General features: G+C 45.1%; 1 long non-coding RNA gene across 1 annotated transcript; it reads right to left on the reverse strand.

Moving 5' to 3' along the window:
- Positions 1–7,834: 7,834 nt before the first annotated feature.
- On the reverse strand, positions 7,835–13,360 carry LOC100276395 (uncharacterized). Its single transcript, NR_131755.1, has 4 exons — positions 12,415–13,360; positions 12,204–12,315; positions 9,067–9,213; positions 7,835–8,084 (listed from the first exon to the last, which is right to left on the reverse strand). It is a non-coding gene; the product is annotated as an uncharacterized lncRNA (long non-coding RNA).
- Between the last annotated feature and the right edge of the window lie 6,826 nt (positions 13,361–20,186).

The following is a 20,186-nucleotide window of genomic DNA, read 5'->3' on the forward strand; positions in this document are numbered from 1 at the left end:
AATGGTGTAGTGGAGAGGAAGAATCGAACTCTATTGGATATGGCTAGAACCATGCTTGATGAATACAAGACTTCGGATCGGTTTTGGGCGGAGGCGGTCAACACCGCTTGCTACGCCATCAACCGGTTGTATCTACACCGAATCCTCAAGAAGACATCATATGAACTCCTAACCGGTAAAAAGCCCAACATTTCATATTTTAGAGTTTTCGGTAGCAAATGCTTTATTCTTGTTAAAAGAGGTAGAAAATCTAAATTTGCTCCTAAAACTGTAGAAGGCCTTTTACTTGGTTATGACTCAAACACAAGGGCATATAGGGTCTTTAACAAGTCCACCGGACTAGTTGAAGTCTCATGTGACGTTGTGTTTGATGAAGCTAATGGCTCTCAAGTAGAGCAAGTTGATCTTGATGAGATAGGTGAAGAAGAGGCTCCATGCATCGCGCTAAGGAACATGTCCATTGGGGATGTGTGTCCTAAGGAATCCGAAGAGCCTTCAAATGCACAAGATCAACCTTCCTCCTCCATGCAAGCATCTCCACCAACTCAAAATGAGGATGAAGCTCAAGTTGATGAAGTAGAAGAACAAGCTAATGAGCCACCTCAAGATAATGGCAATGATCAAGGGGGAGATGCAAATGAGGAAGACAAGGAGGAAGAGGAACAAAGACTGCCACACCCAAGAGTCCACCAAGCAATCCAACGAGATCACCCCGTCGACACCATCCTCGGCGACATCCATAAGGGGGTAACCACTAGATCTCGTGTTGCACATTTTTGTGAACATTACTCGTTTGTTTCCTCTATTGAGCCACACAGGGTAGAGGAAGCACTCCAAGATTCGGATTGGGTGGTGGCGATGCAAGAAGAGCTCAACAACTTCACTAGGAATGAGGTATGGCATCTAGTTCCACGTCCTAACCAAAATGTTGTAGGAACCAAATGGGTCTTCCGCAACAAGCAAGATGAGCATGGTGTGGTGACAAGGAACAAAGCTCGACTTGTGGCCAAGGGATACTCCCAAGTCGAAGGTTTGGATTTCGGTGAAACTTATGCACCCGTAGCTAGGCTTGAGTCAATTCGCATATTATTAGCCTATGCTACTTACCATGGCTTTAAGCTCTATCAAATGGACGTGAAAAGTGCCTTCCTCAATGGACCAATCAAGGAAGAGGTCTATGTTGAGCAACCTCCCGGCTTTGAAGACAGTGAGTATCCTAACCATGTCTATAAGCTCTCTAAGGCGCTTTATGGGCTCAAGCAAGCCCCAAGAGCATGGTATGAATGCCTTAGAGATTTCCTTATTGCTAATGGCTTCAAAGTCGGTAAAGCCGATCCTACTCTATTCACGAAAACTCTTGAAAATGATTTGTTTGTATGCCAAATTTATGTTGATGATATCATATTTGGGTCTACTAACGAATCTACTTGTGAGGAATTTAGTAGGATCATGACACAGAAATTCGAGATGTCAATGATGGGGGAGTTGAAGTATTTTCTAGGATTTCAAGTGAAGCAACTCCAAGAGGGCACCTTCATTAGCCAAACGAAGTATACACAAGACATTCTCAACAAGTTTGGGATGAAGGATGCTAAGCCCATCAAGACACCCATGGGAACTAATGGGCATCTCGACCTCGACACAGGAGGTAAGTCCGTGGATCAAAAGGTATACCGGTCGATGATAGGTTCTTTACTCTATTTATGTGCATCTCGACCGGATATTATGCTTTCCGTATGCATGTGTGCAAGATTCCAAGCCGACCCTAAGGAAGCTCACCTTACGGCCGTAAAACGAATCTTGAGATATTTGGCTTATACTCCTAAGTTTGGGCTTTGGTACCCTTGGGGATCCACTTTTGATTTGATTGGTTATTCCGATGCCGATTGGGCGGGGTGCAAAATCAATAGAAAGAGCACATCGGGGACTTGCCAGTTCTTGGGAAGATCCTTGGTGTCTTGGGCTTCAAAGAAGCAAAATTCGGTCGCTCTTTCCACCGCCGAAGCCGAGTATATTGCCGCAGGCCATTGTTGCGCGCAATTGCTTTGGATGAGGCAGACCCTGCGGGACTACGGTTACAAATTGACCAAAGTCCCCTTGCTATGTGATAATGAGAGTGCAATCAAAATGGCCGACAATCCCGTCGAGCACAGCCGCACTAAACACATAGCCATTCGGTATCACTTTTTAAGGGATCACCAACAAAAGGGAGATATCGAGATTTCTTACATTAACACTAAAGATCAATTAGCCGATATCTTTACCAAACCTCTTGATGAACAATCTTTTACCAAACTTAGGCATGAACTCAATATCCTTGATTCACGCAATTTCTTTTGCTAGATTGCACACATAGCTCATTTATATACCTTTGATCATATCTCTTTTAAATATGATATGACTAATGTGTTTTCAAGTCTATCTCAAACCAAGTCATAGGTATATTGAAAGGGAATTGGAGTCTTCGGCGAAGACAAAGGCTTCCACTCCGTAACTCATACCTCGCCGTCACTCCAAGTCACTCTCCATTCTTGGGGGAGAAAACATGAGCACCAAGCAAAAGGACTTCGTCTTTGGTAGCACTTCGAGGGCTCTAATGATTCCGTTTTTGGCGATTCATGCCAAAGGGGGAGAAAGTAAGAGCCCAAAGCAAACGGACCGCACCACCACCAATTTCAAAAACTTCGTGTTTCCAAGAATATTATCAATTGGTTTTCCTACTGTGTTCAAAAGGGGGAGAAAGTAGTATTTCAAAAATATATCAAAACCCTCTTGAACACTAAGAGGAGGATCTCATTTAGGGGGAGTTTTGTTTAGTTAAAGGAAAAGCATTTGAAACAGGGGGAGAAAATTTCAAATCTTGAAAATGCTTCTCAAAATCTTATTCATTTGCCTTTGACTATTTGCAAAAGAACTTTGAAAAGGATTTACAAAAGAATTTGCAAAAACAAAACATGTGGTGCAAGCGTGGTCCAAAATGTTATAAGTAAGAAACAATCCATGCATATCTTGTAAGTATTTATATTGGCTCAATTCCAAGCAACCTTTGCACATACATTATGCAAACTAGTTCAATTATGCACTTCCATATTTGCTTTGGTTTGTGTTGGCATCAATCACCAAAATGGGGGAGATTGAAAGGGAATTAGGCTTACACCTAGTCCCTAATTAATTTTGGTGGTTGAATCACCCAACACAAACAATTGGACTAACTAGTTTGCTCTAGATTATATGTTATACAGGTGCCAAAGGTTCATCTATAACTATACTAAATCGACTGTCCGGAATACCGTAGATTATTCCGGACAGGAGAAGCTTTTTGGAAAAACAGGCCAAGCGCGGACCGTCCGGGCCCTTGCGGCGGACCGTCCGCGACACAAGGATGTCTCTCGGACAGAACCAATGCAAAAATACAAGTTTCCACTACGGACTGTCCGGAGGAAAAGCTAAGACCGTCCGAGCCCTCGCGCGGACCGTCCGGCCTCAGGCGCGGACCGTCCGGTCGGTAAGAAACCGAAAAACCCAAAGGTAACGGGTTCGGAAAAATGAATTATAGGGGGCCTCGCGGACCGTCCGGGGTGCACGACCGGACCGTCCGCGACTGGCTCAGTCTGACATCTGACGACGCATTAAATGCAATATAGCCGTTGATATAGCCGTTACTGCTGACCGTTGCATTTTCAGCCGTTGATCTACAGGGGCGGACCGTCCGGACCCGACTCGCGGACCGTCCACGCTCAGCAGAATGGCCCAACGGCTAGGAAGTGGTTGGTGGCTATAAATACAACCCCAACCACCTCCATTCAATACATCCAAGCATTCCAACCTTCAACATTCAATACAAGAGCTAGCAATCCATTCCAAGACACATTCAAAGCCTCCATCTCTCCAAGTTTCACAATTGAGAAAAGAGATCATTAGTGATTAGTGGCTTGAGAGAGAAAGTGATCCGTGTGTCATTTGTCGCTCTTGTTGCTTGGCTTTTTAATCGTGCTTTCTTGATTCTTTCATTGCGATCAAACTCACTTGTAATTGAGGCAAGAGACACCAATCTTGTGGTGATCCTTGTGGGAACTTTGTGTTCCAAGTGATTGAGAAGAGAAAGCTCACTCGATCCGAGGGATCGTTTGAGAGAGGGAAGGGTTGAAAGAGACCCGGCCTTTGTGGCCTCCTCAACGGGGAGTAGGTTTGCAAGAACCGAACCTCGGTAAAACAAATCCTCTTGTCCACTCGTTATTCGATTGCGATTTGTTTTGCACCCTCACTCTCTCGCGGACTCGTTTCTATTTCTAACACTAACCCGGCTTGTAGTTGTGTTTATATTTGTAAATTTCAGTTTCCCCCTATTCACCCCCCCTCTAGGCGACTATCAGCGAGAGCGATGACTCGCGACGGGGAAGTGGAGAATGAACTGGAGGGCTGCTGCGCCGATTTTTCTTGCCGGCATCCAAAAAAATGGAGGGCTCGACGAGCAGCACCATGGGAGAGGAGGAAGAAGGGCTGTGCATAGATCGGACATTCTGTCAAGTAGGTAGTGCGCGTGGTGGAGCAGCGGCATGGGAAAGGACAGCGTCGTCCAGGGGAACAGGGAGGGCGCTGGTTGGGAGAGGGGCTCGGCCTCCATGGGGAAGAATGTCCCCGACGCTGGCTGTGTGGGGAGGAAGAGGGCCTGCGCTGTGGAGGGGATGGAGCAGCGACGCTGCGCAGGACTGCTGTTGGGCGCCGGCCATGGAGCAAGGAAATAGGGCGCGCCCTGCGCTGCTGAGCTCGACCATGGCGGGAGCTGGAGGATGAGGGCCGCTGGCCTCCTGCTGGCAGTGGGGCAGGGAATGCGCAGGGAGGAGGGAGCCGAGCGCTGTGGAGAAGAAAAGGGCGCAGCTCCCTGCACGCATAGGAGCATGGGGAGGCGACGTCCATGGATTCTTCTGCCACTGCGCAAGGGAAACCAGGGAGAAGGGGACGCTGGCCTTGGTGCTCCCTGCGCGCAGGGGACAGCAGGGGAGAAAAGAAGCTCGGCCATGGCTGCTGGAGGTGCTCGGCTAGGGAGGGAGCATGGAGAAGGAGCCAGCTTCCATGGGGAAGAAGTGGAGGAGGCCATGGCTGCTGGCCGAGCTCCCTGCTGACCACCGTGAGGAAGAAGACAGGGCGTCGGCTGGAGCAGACCTGCGCGAGGGAGAAGGAGGAAGAGAGTGGCGGCTGAAAAATTTAGAGGGGTGGGAGTGCAAAATTGCCATGTGCAAGGGAAGGGGTCCGTATTTATAGAGAAACCCTAGGGTTAGGGTTTCAAATGGGCCTATTGGGCTGGGCTGGATTTGGCCCAAAACGCGAAATCGAGTTGCGCTAAATATTTTCCGGAATAAAAATGCTCGTGCGGAATTCGTCTGTGCGCGGAACAGAGTGAAACAGAGTTCGGACGAACGGGCGACTACGCGATTAACTTGGTCGAGAGTTTGGTTTGAATTTGCTCGGAAATAACTCCTCGCGCATGATTCGAAAATAAATCGTCCTGAGATTTGATCGGTTTTGGATTTTTAGTCGGGGAAATCGGATCGTGACATTTTAAAATCGCTATCGATACGGGATTTTGAATTTGGTTCGCACATGAGATATTTGGCCGAGTCAGATAATATTGATTAGAGGACGACATATTGAGCATTCTGTTTGAGAGTACGGACTCGGATTAAAATAGTCAGACACCGATCGAAGTTCGAGAAATTAGACTAGGGCTCAGATCAAATAACAGTCGTCGAGAGTTTGATTAAATGAGCTTCCGATAAGATTTATAAATCGAGATTGAATATCGAGATTGCATTCGTTTCGAGAAATAAAAGTTTTAACACGCTCCAAAATTGGTTGTTTCTAGCGATCGATTAACTCTGAAATTCGGTGAACTACCGAGAGAAAGCCTGATAAACAGAGATAGGCACGATCGAGAAATAGAAATTTTCACTGAGCATCCGAGATTAGGATAAATCTTCCGACATAACACGAAATAGACACCTGGGGTGTCACAGCCTTCCCCCCTTAAACAGAATCTCGTCCCGAGATTCGGATGAGGATCTTCAAGGGTGGAGAAGCATGTAACTCCCAGACTGAAGATAGATGCAAATTCATGAGAGGGTATCTTATAAGATACTGGAAATAGATTTGGGTAGAATATCGCGACATGTTGAGACAAAATGCAGCGATCACTATGAGAGAACGTTCACAAAAGATAGCACATCAGTATAGTCTCGTAATAGATCACGACTATTGACCGCGATACCAGCGCGTGCCGAGCAGCTCAACCATGTGTGCACCATAGTAGGCTCTCGGTCTCGTCGCGACACCATCGGTCGTTAGTCATAACACCATTACCAAACGTAACCAGTGAGAATTCCACATAGCGTAAATAGATGGAGCCCATGAGAGTATGGCTCAGAAAAGGTGACTAAAGTTGAAGCAAAGATTGTTGGCAAAAGAGCATCACATGAGAATTTTTATTTAACTCAGAGAATTATTTTATGATCAACATGGAGATTATCAGATCAGACATTAGCACGAGAATTGATCTGAGGATGAACCGACCATGAGACCAAAATAAATTGTTGAGCTTTTAGAGACATGAGAGAACCAAGGACAACAGTGAAATCCATTAATCCACATGGATATGCCATTTAAAGATAAGGTTGGCAAAAACGATGTCATGGTGCCTAGAGATAGAGCATCGGAAAGACTAGAAATGAGAGATTAGATTGATCGACATCCGATACTTGAGAATGTGTTATAGCGGATAGCCAGATAATAGGGCAGAATCATAGGGGATCCCGAGATTCGGATGATAAAGCCAACATGATTCATAAGAAAGAGGATTACCAGATCCAGGCAAAAGGAGAGGTAGGCAAACAGGATCAGCTAGGATGATCAACAAAAATGCTATGATGTTTTAGGAGCAAGGACTTAGCGCAACTAGACACCAACAACAAATATATTTTTTTGACACAAGTGCACAAGGAGACTTGGGTTGGTCTAGCGGTCAAGCTGTGGGGGTCTATAAGCTGTGCAGGTGTAACTTCAAGGGTAAGACACTAAGGGCTAGAAAATACCAACACAAGCAGGATTTTTCTTTTAAAGAGGTTTCACTTGCTAAACTCAAGGTTGTTTGGACGGGGGGTCTTTTTATGAACAGAACAAGCAACAATTTTTTTTTTCAAAAAGGGTTGAACAATTTCAATACTACCTAGATGGCAAGGCAAGAGAAACACATAACACAACCTAACAAGACATACCCATCTGACACGAGGTAAGGCATTTCTAACATAGCAGTACATCACATTATTCACAAGTTCTTATTATTGGAATAAAGGTGAGAGGAGCATGTTGATGCACAAGAGACAATTATAATGCGACAATCATGATGCATGCTCATTCTAGTCGTCTTCTCAGACCTAACTAATTTTTCGGGTGCTTGCTATAGCATCCTTCCTAATAATAGTAATAGTAGCCTTTATGGCCTATATTAATAGCCACCTAGCTACCCATCTATTTCCTAAGGCTTCACGTCCTAGGTCTAACTTATCGTCCTGACGATCTATCCAACATTGGTTTCTAGCAAGTTTTACTTTAGAAAAGTTGGTAATCATGACTTATTGACTTCTCTATGATGGTATTCGCTCCGATACCAGCTGTGGCGGAACCGCCCGAATTATTCCAGCTTAAGTGCTCAAGTCGCACCCTTAAGGGCAGCAACACACTTAAATAAGAATAACTCGTCAGTCCCTCGAATCTAGTCCGATAAAGCCACTTACCAGGATCGAATACCACTAGCTCACTCGAAGGTGAGGCACAGAGAAATACAATAAAACATAATACCACAAATTTAATACGTATAATTAGTGATTACATTATCGGAGTTTCAGAAATGATAACCATAAATTTTAATGCAGCGGAAATAACTAACGGAGAAAACCGAGTAACATGGCGAAGCCTGGCCACGCTACTCCTCCTGGTCCTCTCCTGCGGAAGCAATAACCCTCTCGACCATATATCCCGGTGGCAGGGATGAAGGCCAAGTCACACCAGCAACCAATCATCCTAAGGAGTACCTGCAAAAATTGTGCCACAAGTAAGGCTGAGTATACTAATACTCAGCTAGACTTACCCGGTGTGAGGAGTCTACTCCTCTACCTCTAGACATGCAGCTGTTTGGCTGAGGGGTTTGGTTTGCCAAAAGCACTAGCTGAGTCTAAAATCATGTTTTAGCTTTTCAAGTTTTAGTATGATCCTTTTTAACTAGATGTGTACCTAGCTAATCATACATGGTATCAAACATTTTTATCAACCAACATCTTTTGCCAGTCACCTCATTTCCACTTATTACTCAATGTAGCAGCATGGATCAAGCAGTCTCATTAGCTGCGAGAAGCAGACGATTCGAATCGAGTTTTTATCCTTGCAAGGTAAACCTAAACACACGACATGCAGGGGCACTCCGTCCCCACACATATCAACCGTCCCCATCGATTCCCTGGCAACAGAAAGGGGCTCACCGCCTTGGCGTACAATGCCTCACTGACCCCGACTGGCCATCGTGCAGTGACCGCACTTGTACCCACCATAACCGGAATGGGAGACCTCGTCTCAGGTCGCGTGAGGAGGGCAATCTGCGGGCAGGTTCACTCAGGTACTAGGCTTACCGATTTACCATATTTCTCGGCATGTGCTTAGTACGTTCAAACGCTTGACTCACGGTACCACACCTTAATCCTTATTCAAATTTTTATCCCGTGGACAACCAATCCCCATGGATTGTTGCCCACAACCCAACATCAGTACGATATGAAAGTGGGTACAATCAATGTCCTGACCTCGCGCGAGTGCTAGAAAAATCACTCGACTTCTACCGAGATCCTAATTAAATAAGCAGCTACTCGACCTAGCATACTAGTATTCATCTCAATGGGATTCCTGAGATCATGCAACTAAGGTTTCAAACAACTCCTACACTTAAGTGCACATTCAAGCCTACAAACATTAAGTGTAGTAAAATAGCATATATAAACGGTTATGCATAAAACCGGGGCTTGCCTTTAATTTAACACTTAAGTAGTGTTTGCTGGGGGAGGTACTCGCTTGGCGAGCATCCACTGGTTAAGTCCATCCTTCCTTGGGTCGTCCACCGACTGCATCTTGTGGTTGGCACCACATCACTAGCCCGATCATCATCTCTCGGTCCTATATGAGGTGCAAGATGCATATGTATAAATATAATGAAAAGTTATCACAAGATATACAATACACGGTAGCGAACTAAACACCAAGTAGTAAGACACCGCAACGACTATACGCAAGCGCTAGCTATTCGTACGTTATCGGCGTTCATCATTAACACCATTAACAAGACGACCATATTTTATTTATTTACGCAACACAAATACGATATCACAGGTACACGCATTTATTTAATTGCTACGACTTTGCATTAGTTCTATTGATCACACAAAAGCATCACAAACACAAGTTTAATAGAGGACCGACGCATCAATGTCGATGGACTCCTCTATCACAATCAACTACAGCAAGCAAGCACATTAATCATGAAGCACATGTTAACCTAAGTTTAGCCATCACAAGTCTATATTCGTTAAGTGCTAACTAAGCATTTTTAGCCAAAATGGTGAACTCAATATTCATTTGAGCACATGCAGATTTTTAGGACAGCAGCACAGCAGCTACTTGTTTTAATCATAACTTTTCAAATATTAATCCAAAAATAGCAAACTAATACTTTCTGGAAAGTTTAGAAAGTTCTCTACAACTGTGGTATTGTTATCACAACATGATTAAACACTTAGCAAGGTCAAAAGATGTTAACACAACAGCGCTGTCCAGATTTGGACAGATTCAGACTTATGACTTTAAAAATTCATAACTGAAGATTCAGGCATCCAAACAAGGTGATCCTAGACTTTCTGGAAAGGTAATAAAATTGTCTACATATCACTTATAAACATCTTAAGGTGACTCAATAGTTAACTAAGGATAAAATACACTAGAAGGCTTTGCTGTCCAGAATTGGACAGATTCAGTCTTCAGACTTCAAACATCCATAACTTAATCTTCAGACCACCAAAAATAGTGATCCAAGACTTTTTGGAAAGCTTGGCAATTACACTACATAACTTTTATAATCACCAAGAAGTGATTCTGTGCTTAACTGAATCAAACAACGCAGTTTTCAAAATCTGTTCTGACGGAGGACAGAACACAGCAATCAGTTTGTAAATTTCATAACTCTTAAACCGTCAGGCCTTTGGTTATGAAATTTTAACACAAGCAAGATCAGAAAAGCATCTACAACTTTCTTATAATGACCATGAACAGATTGCAACACTAAGTTGAACAAACAACACAGTTTCTGAATTCTGTACAGAATTTGGACAGATTCAGTTACTGAATTTGTAAAAAGCATAACTCCTAAACTGTCAGACCTATGACTTTCAAATTTTAACACAAGTAAGATATTAAAGTTATCTACAACTTTCTTGTGACCACCAATAACTTATTTCAACATTAACTTAAGCAACCATTGCAATTTCTGAAATCTGTTCAGAAATTCGACAGATTCAGGTGCTGAGCTTGTGAAAAGCACAACTCCTAAACGATCAGGTTTATGGCTGTCAAATGTTTGTACAAGCAAGATAATCATGTTATCTACAACTTTTCTATAGAACATATCTACAGAAAACACAATTTAGTTCATCAAACATACAGCACACCGAAAACAGTACGTGCAGCCCAAAACAGCAACCAATACATTTCAGCTTCTATACAATTTAAGAGTTGTCGCGTTCTAGATACTTGAATTATTCTAGCACTTTGACAATTGTTATAGTTAAAATAACCAAGTGGGAACTAATAAGTAGACTTACTAATTTTTATCCGTGTCATTTAGTATTACTAGCTTAATTGCACAACCAAAATGATACATGCAGGAATTTTTCAGCTTGCAAGCACAAGAACACTTAACTCAATCATCAAGCACAATCAGGGACAGTTACTACAAATTTTCATTTCCAATTTGAAATGATTTGGTTATCGAACACAACTATCACGTGCTTATGTTATGCAAGTTGGTTACCATGAAAGAGACACTTTAATAATGTAAATTAGCATGTGACGATAAGTTAATTCTAAACTCTTTACCTCTCGCAACACATGATCCTTTTAATGTCATCAAGGTACCACAACATCATACGGGGACATATGCATACTAGTTTCCAGTTTTACATCTACAACTTCTTTACTAGTTATTTTCAACCACTTAATCGGCATTGATCGAATTAAACCTCTAACTCGACAATTTGGGGCACCATAATTTTCAGAATTCTACATAGACACCTAGCGTCACATAGAGAGTCTACTAATTAACTTGCAACCACTTGAAGTACTGAAAACACCTACATATAACAATTACTTAACGCAATTGAATTCCCCTATTTAACAAGAGTTGGCTAACACAGCATGAAAAACATAGGAATTCATACACAAGTTCATATTTTTCTCAATCATAACACCATGAGACCAACAAAACTAGTTTCACCATTTTAGACATCTTAACTTAAAATATAGCTAAAAGTAATTCGATTAGTTTTCTTAACTACTTTTCTATATAAAGTCACTTAACTCCCAATTAATCAACATACCATAATTCCTTTGACGCAATAGGTAGAGCACGACTATTTGTTTCTAACACTCTTTGGGTATCAACAATTATTTGCCTATGGTAGTTATCCAACTCGAAAATATAGAGAAGGCGACGACTACTACGGCATGTCGTCACCTCATCTTAATCGCAAAAATAAATTTTTAGCTTTACTGATCGAGTCTGCCGACTAACCGTTTAAACTAGTAAAACCTATCCTTCGCATCAAACAACACATCGCACATCTTCCTATCGAAACGTAAAAACATCCGAGTTCTTTTCTACTTCATTTTCTTCTCTACGCGCTTCCATTCACATAAATGTATTTTCAATCACATAATCACACATGCACATCATCGACCAAAACCTAATTGGACTAACTACAAATCGCACACATCAAACAACCTCTTGCTCTCTAACCGCAAACGCGATCCTACCAATGCGCATAACCGAAATATTTTACACACATGCATTCAAAATAATTAATCGAGTCGATCGAGAGCGACATGCATCGGCTCACCATAAACAAACTCAAACGGCGTTTGTAAGGACGACGGTGATTCCGATTTGTGCATAGCTTCGCCATCGACGAGCGTTGAACGACTTGCCTTCTCCTCGCAAAATACGGGGTTCTCTCCTCCACAAAAATAAAACAAAGCAGCACACATACATAATTAATCATAGGAAAATAATGTCGATGCGGAATCGAACAAGGAGCGTCGCAGTCTCACCGGGGTGAACGACGACGACCACGGGGCTGCGCAAAAAAACAGCAAACACCCGGCGGGCACCCCGACGTGCTGTTCGCTGCGCAGCAAGCGCGAGAGCGATGACTCGCGACGGGGAAGTGGAGAATGAACTGGAGGGCTGCTGCGCCGATTTTTCTTGCCGGCATCCAAAAAAATGGAGGGCTCGACGAGCAGCACCATGGGAGAGGAGGAAGAAGGGCTGTGCATAGATCGGACATTCTGTCAAGCAGGTAGTGCGCGTGGTGGAGCAGCGGCATGGGAAAGGACAGCGTCGTCCAGGGGAACAGGGAGGGCGCTGGTTGGGAGAGGGGCTCGGCCTCCATGGGGAAGAATGTCCCCGACGCTGGCTGTGTGGGGAGGAAGAGGGCCTGCGCTGTGGAGGGGATGGAGCAGCGGCGCTGCGCAGGACTGCTGTTGGGCGCCGGCCATGGAGCAAGGAAATAGGGCGCGCCCTGCGCTGCTGAGCTCGACCATGGCGGGAGCTGGAGGATGAGGGCCGCTGGCCTCCTGCTGGCAGTGGGGCAGGGAATGCGCAGGGAGGAGGGAGCCGAGCGCTGTCGAGAAGAAAAGGGCGCAGCTCCCTGCACGCATAGGAGCATGGGGAGGCGACGTCCATGGATTCTTCTGCCACTGCGCAAGGGAAACCAGGGAGAAGGGGACGCTGGCCTTGGTGCTCCCTGCGCGCAGGGGACAGCAGGGGAGAAAAGAAGCTCGGCCATGGCTGCTGGAGGTGCTCGGCTAGGGAGGGAGCATGGAGAAGGAGCCGGCTTCCATGGGGAAGAAGTGGAGGAGGCCATGGCTGCTGGCCGAGCTCCCTGCTGACCACCGTGAGGAAGAAGACAGGGCGTCGGCTGGAGCAGACCTGCGCGAGGGAGAAGGAGGAAGAGAGTGGCGGCTGAAAAATTTAGAGGGGTGGGAGTGCAAAATTGCCATGTGCAAGGGAAGGGGTCCGTATTTATAGAGAAACCCTAGGGTTAGGGTTTCAAATGGGCCTATTGGGCTGGGCTGGATTTGGCCCAAAACGCGAAATCGAGTTGCGCTAAATATTTTCCGGAATAAAAATGCTCGTGCGGAATTCGTCTGTGCGCGGAACAGAGTGAAACAGAGTTCGGACGAACGGGCGACTACGCGATTAACTTGGTCGAGAGTTTGGTTTGAATTTGCTCGGAAATAACTCCTCGCGCATGATTCGAAAATAAATCGTCCTGATATTTGATCGGTTTTGGATTTTTAGTCGGGGAAATCGGATCGTGACATTTTAAAATCGCTGTCGATACGGGATTTTGAATTTGGTTCGCACATGAGATATTTGGCCGAGTCAGATAATATTGATTAGAGGACGACATATTGAGCATTCTGTTTGAGAGTACGGACTCGGATTAAAATAGTCAGACACCGATCGAAGTTCGAGAAATTAGACTAGGGCTCAGATCAAATAACAGTCGTCGAGAGTTTGATTAAATGAGCTTCCGATAAGATTTATAAATCGAGATTGAATATCGAGATTGCATTCGTTTCGAGAAATAAAAGTTTTAACACGCTCCAAAATTGGTTGTTTCTAGCGATCGATTAACTCTGAAATTCGGTGAACTTCCGAGAGAAAGCCTGATAAACAGAGATAGGCACGATCGAGAAATAGAAATTTTCACTGAGCATCCGAGATTAGGATAAATCTTCTGACATAACACGAAATAGACACCTGGGGTGTCACATGTTACATGGTAAAATGATGTTACTATGGTGTAGGTAATATTAGTACGAGTCCAACGCAATTCGAACGGGTCAAATCGGAATTAAAACGAGTAGATTATGGGGTTTACAAGTTTTCTAATCATTTTTACTTAAATTTTATACCTCAAAATAGATCCCAGGGGTCTATTTGGAATGTCCAGGGGCTTATTTGTGAAATCCGTGGGCACAACTGTTAATGCAATAGCACTTGATGATCGGCAGATTATTTTTGGGAAACAACAGGGTCACTTTTGCAAAATGGCTTCAGCGAAGGGGTATGGAGCGATTAAAGCCGCACGATCAGAGGCGCACGGTGCATATTAAATCTGACTTCGACCGAAACAGTACGCAACATGGAGCCTTGGATCCAAATTCGACGACCCACAGTCAATTCGTGGGATGGAATAGAAGATCCGATCTCCCCCGTCTGCCCTAAGATCGATGGTCACCGATCACATCCGGACGAAGCGATAACCCGACTAATCCTAGCAGTTGGTTAGAGGATCAACGGTGGACGCATTGTCTTCTTCCTTACGACCCCAAGCTACCGTCCTTTCTCACTCTTCATGGCCGACGTCGATAGCCCACCCCACAGCGATGAGTACACCAGCGACCAGTGCCCACGGCGCGCAGGTGACCAACCACCGCGGTAGTAAAGGCACAGGCTACACGCTACAAGACTCATATGCAGGCGACGTATCAGAGATCGAGATGGTGGCCGGGATGATGGCCGCCGGCGACGTCTGATGAGGATGACCAGCCCTGGCAAGCACCACAGCGGAATATTGCTTGGCTAGGGCGGTTTCTGGCTATGGCTAGGGCGATTTCTGGCTCCGTATATATATTGCTTGTCATGCTTCAAGGTGGGACGGTGGCGAGGCCGGGCATGAGATCCCCAGCGGCTCAATCGGGTTCGGTTGTAACAAACCAAGCTAGAAGACGGTACTACCGAGGTGGGTCCCACTCGTCAGTCTATGCATGTGTAACGCCCTAAATTTGGGGGTAGAATTTTTTCTTCTTTTATACTCACCAAATTCAGGCATTACTCTCTTTTCTCTTCTGTTTCGCTCCTTCTTCCCAATTTCAAAGCAGTATAGTGACTGGTGTCGGTATCGTGTGTAAACAAAACCTAAGTTGACATGAGTGTTGCATCATGCCGAATCATATTTTTTTTGTCTGATGTCGTGTTTAATCGCGAGTTTACTTAGTCTCGTATCGGATTTCGTTTCGTGATTGTATTCCGGTCCGTGGTTGTGCGTGTTGTGGGTTTTCGTTCCACGATGCGGCCCAGCCTAGCCCGGCCCGACCTGGCCTAGCTCGGCCCGGCCTCGACCCGCACGCCCCTGGCGCCCTGCCCTCCCCATGCGCCCCCTCCCCTTGTCTCTCTTTTCCTCATTCAATTCTCCCGCGCACAACTCCCTCTCTCTCCCATCTCTCTCTCTTCCCCATGGTGCCTTAGGTTTTGGAGACGGTGATCGCCGGATTTGGACCCCGAGGTGAGCTCCCCTCCCCTCTCCCTCTCCCTCTCTCTCTTCCCCTACCCCTCCCCTTTCTTCTTCCCTGCGCCCCCTGCTGCCCGGTCGCGTGCCCCATGCGTGCCCCGTCGTGCCCCCCACCCGCTCCCTGGTGGCTCACCCGTGCCTTGGCGGCCCCGCGCGCCCGGCCCCGTGGCCCCGCGCCCGCTCCCCCGGTGGCTCGCTCGTGCCCTAGAGGCCCCTCGCCCCGCGCCCTGGTACCTCGAGCCCCTGCAGCCGTGCGCCCCGGCGGTCTCGTGCCTCGGCGACCGTGCCCTTTCCCCCGACGTGGCCTCACGCGTTCCCGCGCACACGACCGTAGTTGCACGACATTTAATTTTTTATTTAATCCATCTTAAATTTAGTTTAGTCAACGTGCTGCGTCGCGAGCTTCGTCGTGCAACGAATTAGTTTAATTTCAAATTTATTAGTGTGGTGCGTCGCACGCTTCATCGCGCGGCGAATTAGTTTAATTTTAGATTAATTAATGTGTGGCGTCGTGCGTCCAGTCGCGCGACGTTTCGTTTTAAATTCGGTTGGATGATGTATGCCGTCATGCGCTTCGTCGCACGATGCTTGACATTATTTTCATAACTAATTCAAGTGTCTCGTGGCGCGCTCCGTCGCACGACGAGTCGTTTATTTCTTAATTCAGTCTAAGTGTTGTGTCGTGCGTTTCGCCGAGCGACAATCCTTTTAATTTTACTTTGATCTGCTTATGATGATTAAATACGGAACATGACTTTATCGTATGCATAACACGATGGCCAAATTAATATCGTTCTGTTAGACGAGTTCTCTGATTTATAATCGCGTAACGTGATCGCTTCTCGACCGTAGCCTCGATCGTTACTCTCTCTTTCTCGCTTAGTCGTAGGTGTGAGCCCTGCGCCGAGCTTCTTCTTATTTATTATATTCTATTGTATGGTGTACTGTTCTTTTGTATTAAATTCGTGGAATATATATTTGAACTCGTATAGATAACGGTCAGTTGGTGGAGTCTGAAGGAGTTGCAGGTGAAGACCCAGAGCAGCAGCCGGTTGGTGAAGGCAAGTGTCCCTTGACCCATCTATGTCCTACTCATTTTTATAATTCACTCCCCGCATTTACACAGTTATACCTAAGGATTGACTAGCTTTTGTCTATCTTGTCCTTGTTTACCTATTTTGGTTGGGTTATTTTTGTGTAGCTATATGCTAGTGCTTCACATTAATCAATGAACATGATGAGATTATCTATGATACGTTGTTTTCCCTTTTGATTATGATGATGGTACCATGACATTTAAGGGGACTCGAGCTGTTTATTGAGTGCATCTCCGTAAGGACTAGTTTGTTGGATGACCACCCGGGAAAACAGTGCAACCATGAGGGTGGAATGGGACACCCTTAGCTGAATAATTAGAGGAACTAGGGTGTAGTTCGCATCGCCGTCGTGCCGTTAATGGGGCTCGGTGTATGCGGCTCACTCTGCAAGGTTGGTTCGCCCCTTGGGGAGAAGTGCGGTGCATTTAGGAAACCTAATGGGTGGCTACAGCCCCAGGAAATCTTTGTAAAGGCTACATAGTGAAACCCTGCCTATTCACCTTGGTAGTGTTTAAGGGTTTGATCGGCTTGAGGCAAGAGGGAATCACGGCTTGTGGGTAAAGTGCGCAACCTCTGCATAGTGTTATGAAACTGATATATCAGTCGTGCTCGCGGTTATGAGCGTCCAAGGGAGCTCCATTGATTAGAGATACTTGATCAGAGATGTTTGGTTTACAAGTGGTGATGAGGATGATGGTTTTGGTTATGATTATGGTAAGTGGTATTCTTTCCGTTTGGAAAGGGTACATTGGGTTAATAACTTGGGTTAATGCTAAAACCTGGCTTTCTACTAGTAATAATAACCTGACCACCTAAAAGCAACTGCTTGACTTAACCCCCACATAAAGCTAGTCCACTACAGCCAAACGCGACATATTGCTGAGTATGTTGATGTGTACTCACCCTTGCTTTACACACCAACCCCCCCCCCCCCAGGTTGTCCGTGTTGCAACCACTGCTCAGGTGAAGATGAAGTCGTGGAGGAGGACTTACAGGAGTTCCAAGAGTACGATGAGTTTAAGGCATGGGTTAGTGGCAAACCCCCAGTCGGCTGCATGTGTAGGAAGTGTGTATCTACGTTTCTTTTCCACACTTGTTAAAGACTATGTGGATGTCTCGGACATCATGATGTAATCGACTATTATACCTTCTTTCATGTTATTGAAAGTCGCCTAGAGGGGGTGAATAGGCAAATCTAAAATTTATAAACTTAAGTACACACTACAAGCCAGGTTAGCGTTAGAATTAAATGTGAGTCCGAAAAGAGAGGGCGAAAACAAATCACAAGCGAATAAGAGCAGATGACACAGTGATTTGTTTTACCGAGGTTCAGTTCTTGCAAACCTACTCCCTGTTGAGGTGGTCACAAAGACCGGGTCTCTTTCAACCCTTTCCCTCTCTCAAACGGTCACCTAGACCGAGTGAGCCTTTCACTTCAATCAAATGGGACACTAAGTCCACTACAAGGACCACCACAACTTGGTGTCTCTTGTTTTGATTACAAGTGAGTTGAACACAAGAAAGAAGGAAGAAGAAAAGAAATCCAAGCGCAAGAGCTCAAATGAACACAAATGTCTCTCTCTCTAGTCACTAATTTGGTTGGAGTGATTCCGGACTTGGGAGAGGATTTGATCTCTTTGTTTGTGTCTTGTATTGAATGCTATAGCTCTTGTATGAGGTTTGAAAGCTGAAAACTTGGATGCAATGAATGGTGGGTGGTTGGGGGTATTTATAACCCCAACCACCAAAATAGCTGTTGGTGAAGGCTGCTGTCGCATGGCGCACCGGATAGTCCGGTGCGCCATCAGACACTGTCCGGTGCGCCAGCCACGTCACCCGACCGTTAGGGTTTGACCGTTGGAGCTTCTGACTTCTGGGCCACCGGACAGTCCGGTGGTGCACCGGACAGTCATTGTTCACTGTCCGGTGTGCATTCTGGTGCATGCTCTGACTTCTGCGCGCACAGGCACGTACTGTAGCGCTTTACTGTACCGTTGCAGACGACCGTTGGCGCTGTGTAGCCGTTACTCCGCTGGCACCGGGCAGTCCGGTGCTACACCGGATAGTCCGGTGAATTATAGCGGAGCGACTCCCAGAATTCCCGAAGGTTGCAAGTTCGGAGTTCGGTTCTCTGGTGCACCGGACACTGTCCGGTGGCACACCGGACAGTCCGGTGCGCCAGACCAGGGCACACTTCGGAGTCTTTTGCTCTTTTTTATTTGAACCCTTTCTTGGTCTTTTTATTGGTTTGTTGTGAACCTTTGGCACCTGTAGAACTCATAATCTAGAGCAAACTAGTTAGTCCAATTATTTGTGTTGGGCAATTCAACCACCAAAATCAATTAGGAAAAGGTGCAAGCCTATTTCCCTTTCAATCTCCCCCTTTTTGGTGATTGATGCCAACACAAACCAAAGCACATATATAAGTGCATAATTGAACTAGTTTGCATAAGGTAAGTGCAAAGGTTACTTGGAATTAAACCAATAATTATTTCTACTGGATATGCATGGAATGATTTTCTTCTTATTTAAAATTTTGGACCACGCTTGCACCACTTGTTTTGTTTTGCAATATTTTGGACATTCTTTTTCAAAAATCTTTTGCAAATAGTCAAAGGTATACGAATAAGATTTTGAGAAGCATTTTCAAGATTTGAAATTTTCTCCCCCTGTTTCAAATGCTTTTCCTTTGACTAAACAAAACTCCCCCTTAATGAAATCCTCCTGTTGGGGACTTGTTCTCAAATGCTTCGAATTAAGAACAAGGCAACATAAAATGTTAAATGTTAATGCCCTTCGTCCATTGAAGCATTATCTCCCCAAGGGTATAATGAACTTCAGACGAAGGTCATGAGCAAAAATCACGAAGGTCATACCTTCGTGACTAGATTCCATACAACCTTCCACCTTCTCTTTGTATGAAATATGAATTTATATTTCTTTGCTTAATCATTCCTGGCCCAGACTATCCTGGAAAGAACCTCAATGTCATGTTAAAACCCTTGATTGAAGAGTTGAAGGAGCTTTGGAAAGGTGTTGAAGCATACAATGTTTTTAAAAAACAGATATTCAAACTTCGAGTTGTGTATTTGTGGTCGGTGCATGACTTCATGGCGTATGCTATTTTTACCGGTTGGAGTACACATGGTAGATTGACATGTCCATATTGTGGTTCAGATACAGATTGCTTCCGTCTTGCTCATGGTGGAAAGATCACTTACTTCGATTATCATCGACGCTGGATGCCCAGGAAACACCCCTTTAGGAGCGATAAGAAAAACTTTATAAAGAACACTGTGGTCACCAAAGGACCGCCTAAACGTCTTAACGCAGCAGAAATATATGCTCAGCTGAACAACCTTGTCTTAAATGAAAAGGGGGACAAGTACGAAGGATTCGAAGTGGACCACAACTGGACACATAT

Source organism: Zea mays, chromosome 1, assembly GCF_902167145.1.
Source record: "Zea mays cultivar B73 chromosome 1, Zm-B73-REFERENCE-NAM-5.0, whole genome shotgun sequence".
Lineage (NCBI taxonomy): Eukaryota > Viridiplantae > Streptophyta > Magnoliopsida > Poales > Poaceae > Zea > Zea mays.